The sequence below is a fragment of the Malania oleifera genome, chromosome 6 (assembly GCF_029873635.1).
Source record: "Malania oleifera isolate guangnan ecotype guangnan chromosome 6, ASM2987363v1, whole genome shotgun sequence".
NCBI classification, from domain to species: Eukaryota; Viridiplantae; Streptophyta; class Magnoliopsida; order Santalales; family Ximeniaceae; genus Malania; species Malania oleifera.
The window spans coordinates 73,888,157-73,907,263 of record NC_080422.1 but is presented as its reverse complement, the minus strand read 5'-3'; the positions used below and the strand labels follow the sequence as shown (position 1 = coordinate 73,907,263).

Genomic DNA, 19,107 nt, shown 5'->3' with positions numbered 1-19,107 from the left:
TGAATTCTTCATGGAGTCATAAGATCATATAAAGAGAAAACTACGCATGATTGACTCAAGTGTGTCATTCTTAAGTTATACGCAAGTATGTGAAAGGTATACGCAATGTTAAGCATGACATAGTGCAATGTAATTCCTCAGTGCTCTTCCTTTCTTTCTTTCTCTTTTTATTTTTTTGATTTTTTTTTAAATTAAAAACTCGATACGTGTACGTGCACAGTGTTACATGCGAATGCTCACCCCCCAACTAAAGTGGAACATTGTCCTCAATGTGAAAGCGCAGGGGAAATAAAATTGTGCACGGTAAACAACTAATGGAAAAGTACTATTGACTAATGTAACAAGAAAGAAAAGGGAAAAACACAACTAAAACAAATAAACAAAAAAAAAAATAAAAAAATAAAAATAAAAATAAAAATAAAACAGTAGCATAGAAAGGTCGGAGGACTCCTCTTGCAAGACCTCTTTGTCGACATCGAATGGGGTCATGAAAGGCTTTAGGCGCTGTCCATTGACTGTGAAACGGTTGTCATTCTTTGGATTTACAATCTCTATCGCACCATGAGAATGAACTTTTTCAACAATATAAGGACCACCCCACCGGGATTTCAATTTCCCGGGAAACACATGCAGTCAGGAGTCATAGAGTAGCACTTGTTGAGAAGGGAAAAGTTGTTATTCTCTGATGTTCCTATCATGTAGCAACTTCATCCGCTTCTTAGCCAAACGAGCATTATCATACGCGTCCCTTCGAGATTCTTCAAGCTCGCATACCTGCAATTTTGTTAAACCTGTGGCATCATCAAGTGAAAGGTTAATCTGTTTGATAGTCCATAAAGCACGATGCTGAATTTCAACAGATAAATGACATGCCTTACCATATACTAACCTATAGGGAGACATCCCTAAGTTTGTCTTGAAAGCTGTTCGATAGGCCCAAAGTGCGTCTACAAGTTTTTTTGACTAGTCCTTACGGTTAGGACGCACGATTTTCTCAAGTATCTTTTTGATCTCTCTATTGGCCAATTCAGCTTGACCATTGGTCTGAGGGTGGTAAGGGGCAGAGACTTTGTGGGTTACACCATATTTTTGTATGAGTTTTTCAAAAGGTTTGTTACAGAAATGGGACCCTCCATCACTAATGATTACCTTGGGTGTGCCAAAGCGTGTAAATAACTCTTTGAGAAAACGTAAGACAACTTTGTGGTCATTGGTTCGACAAGGTATTGCCTCCACCCATTTAGAAACATAGTCCACAGGGACCAAAATGTAAGAATGCCCAAAAGAAATGGGGAAAGGTCCCATAAAATCAATACCCCAACAATCAAAAATCTCAAGAGTCAATATGGGGGACATAGGCATTTCATTCTTGGCAGTAATTTTTCCTTATTTTTGACAGGCCTCACATGCTTTATAAAAATTTTCAACATCTTTAAACATGGTGGGCCAGTAGAGTCCACTTTGTAATATTTTTGAAACAGTTTTCTTAACAGAAAAGTGGCCTCCACATATCCCACCATGGCAAAAATGCATCACAGAATTAAATTCATCATCTGGAACACATCTACGCACCAATTGGTCAGAACAATATTTGAACAAGTATGGATTATCAAAATAATAATGTCTTACCTCAGCTAGGAACTTATGCTTGTCCTGGGTGAGCCAATGGTCTGGCAGTCGGTCGGTGACGATATAATTCACAATGTCGGCGAACTATGGAGCGCGTGACACAACAAAGAGACGTTCATCAGGGAAGTCATCATTCAAAGGAGGGGACAACAGTACCTCAGGTAGCTGCAACCAAGAAAGATGGTCAGCTACAACGTTTTCCACGCCCTTTTTATCGCGTATGGTGATATCGAATTCCTGGAAGAGTAGAATCCACCTGATCAACCTGGGCTTGGCGTCCTTCTTTGCTAATAAATATTTCAAAGTAGAGTGGTTAGTAAAATAATGACAGGTGCACCAATGACATAAGAGCGAAATTATTTTAAAGCAAAAACAACAGTTAGCAATTCCTTCTCAGTGGTAGTATAATTTTTCTAAGCATCATTCAAAGTTCAACTGGCATAATAAATAACCAACGGCTTGTTATCAATTCATTGACATAGAACAGCACCAAGAGCGTAGGCGCTAGTATCGGTCATGATCTCAAATGGCAAGTCCCACCGAGGAGGTTGCATGATAGGCGCAATAGTCAAATGTTGCTTTAGTGTTTCAAAGGCCTGTTGACAATCATCAGTCCACAAAAATTCAGTTTCATTTTGCAACAAGGTACATAATGGTTTAGCAATACTACAGAAACCCTCAATAAAACATCTATAGAACCCGGCATGACCAAGGAAGGAGCGAATATCTCGGACTGTCTTAGGGACAGGTAATTGAGAAATCAGCTCTACCTTGGCCCTGTCAACTTCTATACCACGTTCAGAAACCAAATGTCCAAGTACTAAACCACTACGTACCATAAATTGACATTTTTCCCAATTTAGAAGTAAATTCTTTTCCTCACATATTTTCAAAATCGCAATTAAATGTGTCAAACAATGATCAAAAGACTTACCGAATACAAAAAAATCATCCATAAAAATTTCGCACATATCATATAACATATAAGAGAAAATACTTATCATACAACGTTGAAAAGTAGCAGGGGCATTACATAGACTGAATGGCATTCTGCGGAAAGCAAAGGTGCCAAAGGGACAAGTGAAGGTAGTCTTCTCTTGGTCCTCAGGTGCTACGGCAATTTGATAGTAACCATAAAATCCATCCAAGAAACAATAAAAAGAATTACCAGCTACTTTCTCTAATATCTGATCTAGGAAAGGTAACGGGAAATGATCTTTTCGGCTAGTCGAATTCAATTTACGATAATCAATGCACATTCTCCAACCCGTTACTTTCCTAGATGGGATCAATTCTCCATTAGCATTTTCAATGACAGTCAAACCAGATTTTTTTGGAACTACCTGTGTTGGGCTTACCCATTTGCTGTCGGAGATTGGATAGATGATGTCTGCAGCTAATAATTTCAGCACTTCGTTTTTTACCACCTCTTTCATGGCTGGATTCAGCCTCCTTTGTGCATCTCGAATTGGTTTAGCGTCTCCTTCGAGGAAGATGTTATGAGTGCAAATGGAAGGGTCGATACCCTTGATGTCAGTGATAGTCCATCCAATCGCTCCTCGATGCTTTCGAAGTACCTGCAATAATTTAGTTTCCTGTTCATAAGTAAAGTGTGAAGAAATTACCACAGGGAATGTGCCGTCTACTGGACCCAAAAAGGCATATTTCAGCTCAGCAGGCAATGGTTTCAACTCAAGTGTTGGAATTTCTTCTGCGGATGACTTCAGAACTTCTGGTAGATCAATGGCCTCAAATGTAGGCATACGCCAACTACTTATATAACTCGCATCAAACATATGAGGACCACTATCTGGGATCTGTTCCTTTGATTCTAGCAATAATTCATCAATCCCTTCAAACTGCGCAAAAGAGTCATTTTCAAGTGCGACATCGATGTCGAGTACCGACAGTAGCTCTGAAGTGTCTAAGTCATCTATCACATTGACTGCATGAGTACCTGCATCATCACACCCACTTGACATCCTATGAGCATTAAAAACATTCATTTCCAGTGTCATGTTCCCAAATGTGAGCTTCAAGACTCCGCTCCGACAGTTAATTAGGGCGTTTGAAGTAGCAAGGAATGGTCGCCCCAAAATGACAGGAGCTTGATAAATGGTGGAAATAGGTTGCTGCATATCCAAAACAACAAAATCCACAGGATAGTAAAATTTGTCAACCTGAACCAAAAATCTTCAACAATACCTCGTGGAGCCTTTACAGATCTGTCTGCCAACTGTAGCATCATAGTAGTTCTCTTCAATTCACCTAAACCCGGCTGGTCATATAATGAAGACGGAAGCAGATTTACACTACTCCCTAGGTCAAGTAGAGCTCTCCCGATACGAGATTCACCAATCATAATAGGTATCGTGGGGGAGCCAGGATCTCTAAGTTTCTGTGGAGTCTGACTAAGAATCAATGCACTTACCTGCTCAGTTAAGAAAGCCTTTTTCTTCACGTTCAGTTTCCTTTTTACGGTGCATAGGTCCTTTAGAAATTTTGCATATGCAGGGATCTGCTGTATGGCATCTAAAAGTGGAATGTTGATCTTCACCTGCTTGAATATCTCTTGAATCTCCGTATGATACTTGTTCTTTTGTCCAGATGTCAAACGCTGAGGGTATGGTACCACAGGTTGGTATTCCTTAACTGGCTCATCCTCTTTATTATCTGACTTTGTTAAACTTGAGCTGGCCTCATCTGATTTTTCTTTTCCTTTATCTGTCTCATTTGTCACCTCAGGTGTCGGCGTGGTTGTTTGTTGGTTAGTGGCCATTTCAGGACGGGGAACTTCCTTTCCACTTCGCAAAGTAATAACTGCTTTTGCTTACTCAAACGTATCCCCTGAAACATTGTGCACTGACTATTGTGGCTATCTATATACCTGGGGATTAGGCTGAGGCTGTGCAGGGAATTTTCCTTTTTCCAGGGTATTAAGCTGTGTACTCATCTTGCTTACGGCATCTTTCAGTTCTCCATTGGTCGTAACTTGCATTTGCATGAATTGCTGGAGCATGGTTGCCACCTGTGCTACACTATCATCAGAAGCTTTCTTCACTAGAATGGGGACTAATGCTAGTTGGAATCCTGGTGGTGCGTAGCTCCGAGAAAACTGTTGCGATTGATACTGCGGTTGAGGAGCTACGACTGGATTGTATATCAGTTGTGGGGGTAGTGCATATAATTGAGGTGCTTGCTGATATCGTGAGGATGATGGACCAGGCTGATCATTTCTCCATTGGAGGTTTAGATGATTCCGCCACCCCGGGTTGTAAGTGTTTGAGAGCGGCTGATTTTGCCTCTTGTTAACCCAATTTGCCGATGACACCTGATCAGATCTGCTCTCTTGCATCACAGGTAAGAATTGACAATCCTGAGGTCTGTGGTCTGAAGTCTCACAAATCGTGCAAATCTCAGCTTTCGACTTTTCGAATTCCATGACTTCCAATTTTTTAGATAACGCAGCTACAAGGGCCTGTCAGCTAGTGTCCTCTTTAACCTCATATCTGCCCCCGCCACTGATTGCTCGGATAGGTTGGGCAACTATCGGCACCCATTCAGGTCGTGCGTTCCACTGCTGGGCACTCTTAGCGAGATAGTCTAAAAATGATAAGCCCTCGTCTGGTTCCTTACGGAAGAACATCCCATTGCACATAGACTGGACAAATTGTTTGCACACAGGGGTTAAAGCAGTAAAAAAATAATTCACTAACCTCCATGATTCGAAACCATGGTGCGGGCATATGTTCATCAAGTCCTTGAATCTCTCCCAACATGCCTGGAATGTCTCGCCATCTTTTTGTATGAACTGACTGATCTGCTCTTGCAGGTACTGAGTTCTCTGAAGAGGAAAGAACTTATATAAGAACTCACTCTGCATTTCAGCCCAGCTAGTAATAGAGTTAGGGCGCAAAGAATTAAACCAGATTTTCGCCCTATCTTTCAGAGAAAAGGGAAACAAACGCAATTTAATGTATTCATCAGTCCCAGCCCTATTAATGAAAGTAGTGCAAACCATCTCAAAGTCTGTCAAGTGTTGGTACGGACTCTTAGAGTCTCTCCCGTGAAATTGGGGAATCACAGATAACATGCCATGCTTAAGAGTGAAATTCGGTGCATCTTGTGGCAACACAATGCATGAAGGTGTAGATGTGCGTGCAGGCTATAGAAAATCTTCAAGTGTACGTGGTACATGTGCAGCCATAGCTTCTTCAAAATAATGGCCAAACAAATTATTCAGCTTAAATTCAGAATCACCCGTAGGACTAATAGGTAGACAGTCAGACTCGGTGCTAGGTGTATCCCTACTGGTGCTAGGTGAAAGTCTACACAATCGATTCGAATTATCTCGAACCCAGGGCATCAAACATCACAATCGCCAACAGAAATCCACTAACATGGCAACGGAAAATTTTTTTTTTTCAAATTTTCAATTTTCAATTTTTTTTCATTTTTCTATTTAATAAAAGAAAATAAAAAATAATAATAATAATTGGGAAAACGAAAAATTTGAAATTAAAACTGGCAATTCCCTGGCAACGGCACCAAAAACTTGACTCACTCGAAAAATGAGCAGCTCGGAAGCTATCCCAAGTATAGGAGTTACGCCGTGTAATATTAAGCCCAAGGGCTAGATCGTCTCCTCAGGGAATGTGTTTAATCTCAGATTCTACGTTCTTCCAATCGAAATTAAAAATGCACTGAACTCAGTTCAGATTCGGGTTTTTCAAGATAGTTCAATTTCACTTGTGACAAATTAAATGACACGCAATTTAAAACCCTAAACCTAAGAAGCACTCAATTAAAGAACAAACACAAGTACCCTTAAACTAATCAGGCAAGAATCGGGACATGCGTTAACTAAAGACGGTAATTTGCGAAATTAAATCATGCAATAATGGAGACTCATTAGACACGACCACACACGGTAAAAACTGAATCTTTAACCAAATAAAAAAAATCGAACCAAAATTTAGTTTTAAAAACTTAAACACTACCCAAATATTATAAAAAAAACAAACTTTAACAAAGGGAACCTAACTAAATCAAACTGCAATTAAAAATTAATTAATTTTTTTTTGAAAGAAGGAATAACTAATTTAATAAAAACAAAACAACAAATAAATAAATAAACATAAGAGAAGGAAAAATTGAATGTTGCTGGAATCCTTAATAAAAACTACAATGCTCAATTTAAAATTAAAAGTAGAGAGAAAGAAACAAATAAATAAAGAGAGGGAGATAGTGAGAGAAGAGAAAACAGAGAGAGCCTCGCATCGGCTGGTATTGCTGGAGTGGCTAGACTGTGATGGAGTTGCAGGCAGCAGGGAGGATCTTGGGTCTGCTATAACTGGCCGAGACAGAGAAAAACAGAGCAGCAGTAGTTGCTGGTATTGGTGGAATGGATGGCCTTTACTGGTGTTGCTGGGGCTGTCCTGTATTCTCGGGAGTATCTTCTCGGGTTTTGCTGTGTGGTCTCCTCGGGTTCCAGCTGGTGGGGCAGTGGCCGGAGAGCTATGCTGTGTACTCTGGGCAGAGGCGTGCTGCTGCTGCTGGTATTGGTGGTACTCCGGTGGGTTGAGGAGTGCTGGGGTGGTCCGTGAAGCCGGAGTAGCAGGGAAGGAACAGGGAGAGGGAGAGACTGCAAGAGGTTAAGGAAAACAGGGGAAGAAGGAAAGGGAAATAGAGAAGGAGCAAAGCAGCAATTGAAAGAAAAAAAAAACAAAACCCAAGAAGAAGAAGAAGAAGAAGAAGAACAGAGGAGAGCCAAGGAGAGGAGAGAAGAGCACTACCCTAGGAGCTGCACTGGAGGAGTGTAAAAAGAAAATACATAAGCCCTACCCAGATAGCATTGACCCGACCCGGGCATGTATGGCCGGGTCACATCAAATATTCATTCAAATATATTTTTTATTTTCTCATTTTATTTGTTCTCTGTTCGTCGCAGATTTGACTCTTTTGGAGCCTGTATCTCAAAAAACTCAAAACAGAAAAGTTGTAGATAATCCTTTCCTATTTCTCCAAAAATTTGAATCGTCTCGATCGGAACTTGGACGGAAAAGTTATGCATGAAATATGAACAGGTGTCGGTTTTGGTTCCCGGGAATTTTCCTGCGACAAAAAATTACCAAAACTTCATAAATAGTGCAATAAAGTTCAAGAATGATGATTTTGGCACTTTATTAAAATATTGGACAATTTTGGACATTTAATTAAAAATATAAACCGTAAAGCTTAGGTTGAGATGCCCAATTACGCAGTTTTGACGCATAATCATACGGCTCCCCTTCTCTCTCTCTCTCTCTCTCTCTCTCTCTCTCTCTCTCTCTCTCTCTCTCTCTCTCTCTCTCTCTCTCATTACTTATTATTAATTAACTAGTGAAATTTTGGATTTTGAACATTAGTTAGGGTGTTTTATTATTGTTGAACTTTGATTGTTTATTTAATTTCTTTTAGTTGAATTTTGCCATAGATTTAATTAATATTTGCATTATTTAACTAGTTTGGTATAGTATTAATTATTTAATTTTTATCATGTCTTGTCTTCATCGTTAATAGTTTAATTTTGGTTCGAAGTTTTATCTAGTTAAAGGTTTGATTTTTAGTGTGTGTGTTTGTGTGTTTGATTGAGTTTCCATTGCATGTTTTAATTCCTTATTTGTAGTTGCCATCTTTAATAATGCGTGTTTAGGTATTTCCTTAAGTAGACTAGGATTTTCATACTTGTTTTTTTTATTGCAAGCATGCGTGGCTAAGTTCGGTAACTTGGGTTGTGGATTGATGTCGTTTGTGTTCCATGGTTTATTAGTTATCCTATGATCTCATTGTTAAACTTTTATTTGGTTAAAACCGAAAATTGAAGGAATCGTTGATAAATCGCTAGCTCTTGCTTCTTGTTTTGTTGTTGACGTTAGGCACATCAAAACCTTGAGTTAATCTAGGATTTTAATCAACTTATTTTTACATAAAATTCGGTTGATGGGTAATAAGAGTTTTTATTTTCTTCCGTTTGGATGTGGCCAATTTACTCGATCTTTAGTGATAAAATTTCATATTATTAATGCCTTGATTGGATTAACAAGAAGAGGAGTAAGGCCTAGGAAATTAGTAAATGGTGGAAGCAAACAGACATTGAACCCGTAACCCGAGTGTTTGGTAAAATTGTTTAGTTTTGGTTGCATTATTAGATTTACATTTTTGGAAAATTGATAAAATTTCAGTTTCATTTTGATAGTTTACTCAAGTTTCTCTCACTTTGTTTTCTGTTTTCAAAATCGTAAAAGACAAAAAAAAGATTTTCAAACCCGTTTTTCAGCAACAGGATTTCACTAAACTTTTATAAATACTTTGATACTCAGTGGTCCTTGTGGAATACGATCCTGGACTTATCCTTGATACAACTTGACACTTCTGCACTTGGAAGCACAACTCAGAACGAGTCAATTTGTCATCATAAGAAAGGGGAGATTGTTTACTTTTTGAGTCGTATCCCATTTTGATAATGACAAATCACAGGATCTTATTTGCATGTTAAGTGAATGAATATGATTAAGTTTCAGAAAACACAAATGACCGATGCAAAATGGAAGCAATGAGGCATTCAATTCAAGACATCTCTTTACACATTCCATGGCATTTTGTAGAGAAAAGCTTGAAAACTTATATTTTTTAGTTGTAATGCATTTAAATTCAATTGTACATGCATATCTCATTTGATCTGATGTGAAGCTTATTAATGACCTTAGACTGACCTTAGGATCTCAAGTTTTCAAAGAAAACCTTTTTATTAAAAGTGATAAACAAATACAAAAGGTTTGAAATAAGTTTGAAATTGAAAATGATTGAAAATCACAAAAACATAAGGGGCAGTCGACCGGATATAAAGCTCGGTCAACCGAAGTTCATCCTTGTATGATCCGATTGACCGGATCATTGGTTAGCCGACCAAATCATGTTAAAATGGAAAATTACCTTGGGTTCAATCGACCAAACCTCAGTTCAGTCGATCAGAACTCTCGGGCTTAGGCCTTTCGGAGCATTAAATGGTCATAAATGTTGAAATTCAATATTACTTTAATGCCCCAACGGTCACATAATGGCCATATTGTTTTTGCCAATAAAACCAAGCTTAAACACTTGGAGAACACTTTTGACATGTCATTAATTACTCTTGAATCATGTGAGCGTATTTTATACTCTTCTCTCAAAATCAAAAGTCCCCACTCTCTTTATTTGCAAAAGTCCATTTGTGACACCTCGAATCCAAAACTGGGGTTTGGAGTGTTATTCTAAATAAATCTCTGATACCACATAAATACATAGTGGAAGATTTTCATAACAATTACCGGATTAACTAAAATATCCCAAATAAATCCATCCCAGTATCACAATGAAGTTCTGAACTTATCAAAAACATAAATAAATATCACCAATATCTCTAATATCAATTTAATACATCTTTAGGAATTTCAAGATAAACTAGAATAACAAGATCTTGACTTTTTGAGTATGATCCTTGTTTTGATGCTGACAAAGCATCTGTATCTTATGTGTACACTTAGTGTGTTAACAGGTTTGTACTTTTGCACAGAAATATGATACGGGAAAATGGAAGCCTAATTGACTTAAAGATTATGTCTTTCGGGCGAATTCCACGTAGAAGAGCAAAGAAGAAAGAAGACATTTATTTATTTCATTTATATTTGCATTTAGTTTTTATATTAATAATGTATGCATCTACATGATATGTTTGAAAGCTCAAAATGACCTTAGACTGACCTAAGGGCACCTACACTTCATACAAAACTTTTTCATAAAAAGATAAAATCATAAAAAAGGTTTTAAAATAATTTAGGGGCAAAACATGAATTTTGATGCCCTTGGTCGACCAACCATTTTGAGTTTTAATCAGCTGGATTGACCGAACTAGCCTGAAGTCAAAAGTTTGACTTGGCTCGGGTGACTGAATCGAATTTGAACGTAGCATCCACGGTCGACCAAACCTAGAACTTGACTTTTCCTACCTGCCACGGTCGATTGAACTATCAATTCAAAATACTCGATTGACCAAACTTGCCCACTCGGCATACCGACCAATGCCACGGTTGACCGAACTTTTGAAGGATCGAGAAATCACCCTGGCTCGGTCGATCGACTGCTTGCTTCGGTTGACCGAACCTCTCAGGTTGGGTTATTTTCCAACGCTAATTAAGCTTAGTTTTTTTCATTAAACAATTTTAAAAATACCAAGCGTGTCCCCAAATGGTCATATTTTCAAGAAGTCTATATATACCCCTTCATTAGCCAAAATTAGCAACTTTGAGTAGCATTAAAATTCTCTCAAATTATTTCTTAATCAAAGTTTCCCCAAACAACCTTTTTATTGCAAAATCATTTTGGGGTCAATTTTTATACTCTCCAAACTCTCTTTCATTTTTTCTTAAAAATCATTGTGACAAGAAAGTACTTTTATTTGGGCATTTATTTCATTCAAGAGTTTTATTCTCTCTCGCTTGCATGTTTAAGAAACATTTTTTAGAGCAAAGCTTTGGGATTTCTCCACATATTTCTTTGGTAAATATTTTGTTGGAGAAATATATCCTTGCTTTGATTTGCACATAAAGTTTTAAATGCTTGTATTTTGTTTTGTGTGTGCAAAAGCTTTTTAAAGTAAAATCCTAGGCTCTCCTATTTCTTTTTGCAAATATTTTTGGAGAAATATTTGATTTAGGGTTTAAATCTTTGAGGTCCTCATCATACATATTATATTCAAAGATTACAAAAATTATTTTGAAAGCACCCTTTCTCTACTCAACACATTTCATATCATAAGAGAGTGTACGTATTTTGAGCTTTAATGTGTACATCTCTGCTTGTATTTCAGGAGCATGTTTTATGTACAAAAATATTTTATTGTACTAGTTGGGTTCAGCCCGTTAATTGAACTAGGGAGTCTCAGTCTCGCAAGTGAGACCGGTTGGGTTTAGTTTGAAAATTGAACTCGAAAGTCTCCGCCCCGTAAGGGAGACAAATTGGGCTCAACCTTGTAATTGAGTTGAGGTTTACCTCGCCCCGTAAGGAGAGGTTCTGACGACTTTTGTTCTGCCTATTTAAGTGAGTTGGGATAGTGGAATCCTTGGGGGCTATGCCCAAGGCAGGGACGTAGGCTGGTTTGGCCAAACCTCAATAACAAATATTGTGTGTCGCTCTCTCTCTCTCTCTCTCTCTCTCTCTCTATATATATATATATATATATATATCTCATTTAATTATTGCACTTTTATTTCCATATGTGTATTCTTGCTTGTTCACTGCTATAATTATTCGCATGTACACATTTAATTTAAATGAGATATGTTGCACACGTGTATGTTTGCAACTCATAGTTTAATTATTTTACACAAACGCGTGTACATTGAATGAGATATAATTTATGGTGAATCAGAGAAATGTTTAAATTAGCCAAAAAGATTTTAAAACCCAATTCACTCCCCTCCTCTTGGGATCACACCAAAGTCAACAATTGGTATTAGAGCATGGTTGTAATAAGCTTAACTGCTATTTGCATAAAGATTGCAACGACTCATATCTGGTGTATCCCTATTTTGAGGGTTAATACTTTGCAAATCCTCTACTACTTATATTATATAGATTTTACCATTTGATTATTGAAAATGATTTTGTAAAATCAATTGATTGGAGGATTTGGAAAGTATTTATCGAAGTCTTTCATATCCCATTAAAACATTTTTTAAAAGATGCATGTTTCCCAAACCTGAAAATGATTTGAATCTACATGACATAGTTTTAATGCATATCATTTGAATGTCATGCATAAATTTGTGATGCCTTAGCTACTAATGTCTTTAAAAGATTATGTCTTGTTGTAGTTCTAAGGAATTTTCGGAACAATAGAATTTTGGAAAAATCAAGAGAGAAAAAGACAGCACTTCGAGTTTAAACGTTTAAGAAGGAGTAAAAAGGAAAGGTATATATCTTTCTCCTTCTACTTTTTTGTATCTTTCATGTCATGATTTGTATGTTATATCTTGTATTTAACTTTTTGCATGAATCATGATCATTTTTTTAGCTTGATATCTTATGAGGCACTTCTTGAAAAGGAATTTTATTAATACTCATAAGATGTTAGGACAAGATATATAAAGGGGTTGTTATGCTTTGAATGCTTAAATAGTGTTTGTGCTTAATGTTCTAAATTTTAGTAAACACTATTACCATATTGAGAACCCTAAGGAAATATAGCCAATACTGAGTTTTAGTGATCATATCCAATCTTAGCTTAATACATATACATATCATTATGATTGAGTAATATATTAATATATTGGCTATCCCCTGTTTACTAGACAAAAGTGTATATATATATATATATATATATATATATATATATATATATATATATGCTTTAGTATGAATATCTTAAACATAGCATATCGTTTTCCAACACATGAAATTGAGCTTTAGGGAATTATTCTAGCACTATATATCTTATTACCCTAAACTCATTTTGAAACTTAACAGTTTAATCATCTTCAATTGGCTGCATAATTGAGGGGGTGCAGTTTTGTTTTTCAAAATTCATCTGATAAGCAATATATTATGCTATGCTTATCTTATTTGGTTTATTGGATGACTTGAGTAATAAATGCATATATCAATTCCCCACTTAAAGTTTAACTATATTTTATGGATAATTTATTTGAGCTGAATGCCACTGTCCATTGCTTGCAAATGATTATATTATTCAAAGGATAGTTTATTTTGATTGTGTACTGAAATGCATGCTTGTACGGAATGCCTCCTGCATGGCTTCTGCAGTGATGTGAATTGCATGCTAGTAGTGTATATAGGCTCTTGCATGCTTAAGATGAATTATAAATTGATTGTGTGAATCTATTAGGTTTTAGGTACATGATAAAATGGAAAAATGTTCAATTTACAGACGGCATGCTGTCGAAATTTTGGTAGAACTTTTCCCAAAAGTGAAGCCATGTACTAATAAATGATGATAAAATGCATGCTAGGTGAACTTTATGATTATTCTCATAATGCATGCAAAATAATCTAATAGTTAGCTAGTGCATGTTAAATTTCAAATGGTATGTGCTAAACTGAAAAACATGCTCAATCTTCATGTCTATTTCATAGGTTGCTAGATAATTAAATTGGTTAGTACATGTAGAATCCAAAATGCTATAGAAATTAAAAACATGTACACATTTTATTGACCTAGGAGGAACTTGTTCATGGACACCATTTGGTCCAAATCTTTAGGTTATGAACTCTCACTCGGGACCTAAATGGTAAAGCATCATCATTGAAATTAAGTGTCGCATGTTCTAATGATGGTCCAAAAACTAGGAAATTTGCATGACTTAGGGGGAGTGTTCATCACACACATACTCATTGTGTACTTTGAGTTGTGTTATTCTTATATTGAACCCCTATTGCATTACTTTTAAGTATTGTCTTGATTGGCTATCATGCATTATATTGAAATGCAATATGTCATGCTTATATGCGGAATGTCTAGTATTTGCTGCATGCCGAAATCCTTTGAAAGGATGAATATATGTGGAAAGTTCTTAAATGACTATCATCCTTGAGTTTAATGCAAGTATGCGTGCATGCAAATATACAAGGGTAGTTTAAGCCCCACTTTAAGAAAAATGAATAAGAGCTTAACGTATATAATCTCTTGCATGCTAAGTTTTGTTATGAAGGATGAACACATGTTGAGTGTGCTTAAATGAAATTCATCCTTGACCGTAAATGCACTTATGTATGCCTGAGACTATACCGAGGTGTTTAAGCCCCATCCTTGTGAAAAGGATTAAAGTCACCTGGCCCGTGGACTCACATTATTATTGTTCTTACTTTTTGAGTCTAAAGCCTTTTTAGGTACCATGCACATCATATCCTATCTTCATTGAATTATCTTTAATATGGATTGTTTTTGGTACGCATGAACACCATGTATGACTTAACGTTTGATAGCGCATGTGTGTTTAGGAATAATTTTACTGGTAAAATATAAACTTTTTAAACATATATACAGTAAAATTTATTTAAAAATGAAAATAGTACTTATACTGTTTAAACTCTCAATGATTTTTTTTAGCATTATTATAAGTAGTTAACAATATCTAAGCTCGAATTCAAATTGACAGGGGGAGCATCTAAACATAAAATTATATCTTGTGTTGCCCACCAACATTTTCTGGCTTTGATTTGTTTTTGAATTTTTTGTGGAATGTGCTTAATCAAGATGAACATATTGAAAATTTTGATTTAAAATATATTACTTAGCCACAGTGTCTTAGGTTTGGCCATATGATCCTTGTCTAAAATTTCCTGATATCTTTGGGATCTATATGATTGTTTTTCAAGTCATATCTTTTTGGAATATGCTTAAATGTTAAACCAAAAAATATTGCTTGCTTGGTCTTTCAATTAAAGTTTTTTTTCAGCAAACATAGCCCCCGGTGTTTATTGAAAATCATAAGGGGATATATATCTTTATACATACATACATATATATATATATATATATATATATATACATTTTCAAAAGCAAGAATTGAATTTATATGGAATATATCTTATGTCTTGCTTATGTGCTTAAATGCCTTCATGACTTGTGCTATTTTATGTTAAAATTTTGTGTCATGAATTTTCAAATTTTCTAAAGGGTGTTGCATAACTGGTTCATGGATCATATATGAAAATACATGTGAACTAGTTAGATCATTTTTATGCTTAAATCAATTTTTTATGTGCCTTATGCTTTTAAATTCCAATATTTTGCGGGGTCTTATGTTGTGCTTAAATTGAAATGGTTTGTGCATATTTCTGATTTGGCCTTGTTCATCATGTCATTTTTAATATTTTAATGACCAGTTATAAAAATTGTTAGGTGCTTAATTGTTATATTTTTTAACGAGTTGTAAATTTTTTTTATGCCCAACTATTATATCAAAAAGGGGAGATTTTTCACAGAAAATTAAAAAAAATTATCTTAAAAATGGGAGTTCTCTTTGCTAAGTCTGTTTTAAATGATCAAAATGTTTTCTACTTAGTTTAGCCCTTTTGCTGATGACAAAAAGGGGAGAATGTTTTTGAGCAAAATGTTAATAACCAAAAGGGGTAAGTTTTTAGGGGCTAATTTCTAAGCAGTCGTGCTTTAATGCAAAACTTAAATGCATATGTTTTGAAATGTCTTCTTTTGTGAATATGCTTGTATTATATTATTTACATTTTTAAATTTTGCATATTGTTGGGGGGGAACCTTTTCAGGTTGTAGCCATTTTGCTCTGATGGATTTGTCATCATCAAAAAGGGGGAGATGGTTGGCTTTTTGAGTCTGATTCCTATTTTGATGCTGACTCTGATTCCTATTTTGATGCTAACAAAGCATCTATATCTTATGTGTGTATTTAGTGTGTCAATTGGTTTGCATTTTTGCACATACATAAGATACGAGAAAATGGAAGCCTAATAGACTTAAAGATTATGCCTCTCAAGTGAATTCCATGTAGAAGAGCAAAAAGAAAGAAGACATTTATTTATTTCATTTGTATATGCATTCAGTTTTTATATTTTTGGTCTGTAATAATGTATGCATCTGCATGATGTGTTTGAAAGCTCAGAATGACCTTAAACTGACTTTAGGGCACCTACACTTCATACAAAATTTTTTCATAAAAAGATAAAATAATAAAAAAGGTTTTAAAATAGTTTAAGGTCAAATTTAGGGGCAAAACAGGAATTTTCATGCCCTCGGTGGACTGACTAGTTTAAGCTTTAATCAGCTTGATCGACCGAACTAGCCTAGAGTCAAAAGTTTGACTTTGCTCGGGTGACCAAACCGAATTTGAACGTAGCATCCATGGTCGACCGAATCCAGAACTTGACTTTTCCTTCCTGCCCAGTCGATCGAACTATTAGTTCAAAATACCCTTAGCCAACCGAACTTGCCCACTCGGCATACCGACCTAAGCCAACCGAACTTGCCCACTTGACATAGTGACCTAAGCCACGGTCAACCGAACCTACGAAGGTTCAGAAAATTGCCCTAGCTCGGTCGACCGACCCCTTGCTTTGATTGACCGAGCCTCTTAGGTTGGGTTATTTTCCAGTGCTAATTAAGCTTAATATTTTTCATTAAACAATCTGGAAAATACCAAACGTGTCCCCAAACAGTCATATTTTCAAGAAGTCTATATACACCCTTCATTAGCCAAAATTAGAAATTTTGATTAGCATTAAAATTCTCTCAAATTATTTCATAATCAAAGTTCCCTCAAATAGCCTTTTTATTGCAAAATCATTTTGGGGTCAATTTTTATACTCTCCAAACTTTCTTTCATTTTTTCTTAAAAATCATTGTTACAAGAGAGTATTTTTTATTCAGGCATTTGTTTCATTCAAGAATTTTATTCTCTCTTGCTTGCATGTTTGAGAAACATTTTTTAGAGTAAATCTTTGGGATTTCTCCACATATTTCCATGGTAAATATTTTGTTGGAGAAATATATCCTTGCTTTGATTTGCACATAAAGTTTTAAATGCTTGTATTTTGTTTTGTGTGTGCAAAGCTTTTGAAAGTAAAACCCTAGGCTCTCCTATTTCTTATTGCAAATATTTTCAGAGAAATATTTGATTTAGGGTTTAAATCTTTGAGGTCCTCATCGTACATATTATATTCAAAGATTACAAAAATTATTTTGAAAGCACCCTTACTCTATTGAGCACATTTCATATCATAAGAGAGTGTATGTATTTTGAGCTTTAATGTGTACATCTTTACTTGTATTTCATAATCATGTTTTATGTACAAAAATATTTTATTATACCAGTTGGGTTCAGCCTGTTAATTGAACTGGGGAGTCTCAGCCCCGTAAGTAAGACTGGTTGGGTTCAGCTCCGAAATTGAACTGGGGAGTCTTTGTCCCATAAGGGAGACAAGTTGGGCTCAACCTTGTAATTGAGCTAGGGTTTACCTTGCCCTATAATAAGAGGTTGTAACGGCTTATGCTATGCCTGTTTAAGTGAGCAGGGATAGTGGAATCCTTGGGGGGTATGCCCAACGCAGGGACGTAGGATGGTTTGGTCAAACCTCAATAACAAATATCATGTGTTGCTCTCTCTCTCTCTCTCTCTATCTCATTTAATTATTGCACTTTCATTTCCATATGTGTAGCTTGCTTGTTCACTGCTATAATTATTCACATGCACACATTTAATTTAAATGAGATATGCTACATACGTGTATGTCTGCAACTCATAGTTTAATTATTTTACATACACGCTTATATATTGAATGAAATATGATTTGTGGTGAATCAGCTAAATGTTTAAATTAGTCAAAATATTTTTAAAACCCAATTCACCCCCTTCTTGGGATCACACCAAAGTCAATACAAGATTAACAATTAATCTAAACATCTCTATCTCGTCCACCCATGCTTCCACTGCGCTAGTCTGATTACTGTCATACTCCACAGGGCATCTGAAAAAATGATATATAATGATGGGGGTGAGACACCTCTCAGTAAGACGGAATAGATTATTATCAGTGTGTGGCAGATGAGTTTTAATGCAATAGGAATACACCCATTAACTAATTATGTTTAACTAAGAAATCATTTAATGTACTCACACCTATAAATATTTGAAAATACATATTTCCTTTTTCAAACGCATTTTAGTTCAATAAATACTTTGTTCTCATAAATATACATACATGCTTTTATAACTGTAACTCACACCCATATAATTGAAAAATACTTATTTTCTATCAAACATACTATAGCTCAATAATTAATTCTGTAAATCTGCTTTGCCTACCCCATGCTGGCCTGTATACCGGGAGGGTACTCTACTCTACTCTACTTTACTCAACCTCATACTGGCCTGTATATTAGGAGGATACAACCTCATGTTGGCCCGTATACAGGGAGGGTACTCTACTCTACTCTACCTCATGCTAGCCTGTATACGAGGAGGATACAACCATATGCTGGCCCGTATACGAGGAGGATACAACCTTATGCTGGCCTGTATACAGGGAGGGTACTTTACTCTACTATACTCTACTCTACTCTACCTCATGCTGGCCTGTATACAAGGAGGATACAACCTCATGCTAGCCCATATATAGGGAGGGTACTCTACTTTACTCTACCTTAGGCGGCTTGTTTACGAGGAGGATACAACCTCAAGTTGGGCTATATACAGGGAGGGAACTATTCTCTACTCTACCTCATGTTGGCCTGTATACGAGGAGGATATAACCTCACGTTGGCCCATATATAGGGAGGGAACTGCACTCATACACATAACATGGCCAATTCACCCCTTTCGTGGCCTACACACATAACATGATATAATAATAATTTCATTATTTGATATTTCTTAATAATTATATGCTATGTAAATCACCATGTATTTCATA

General features: G+C 36.1%; 1 non-coding gene across 1 annotated transcript; it reads left to right on the top strand.

Moving 5' to 3' along the window:
• The first annotated feature begins 5,357 nt into the window (after positions 1-5,357).
• On the top strand, positions 5,358-5,463 carry LOC131159055 (small nucleolar RNA R71). The gene has a single exon (XR_009137669.1). It is a non-coding gene; the product is annotated as a small nucleolar RNA R71 (small nucleolar RNA).
• Positions 5,464-19,107: the final 13,644 nt, after the last annotated feature.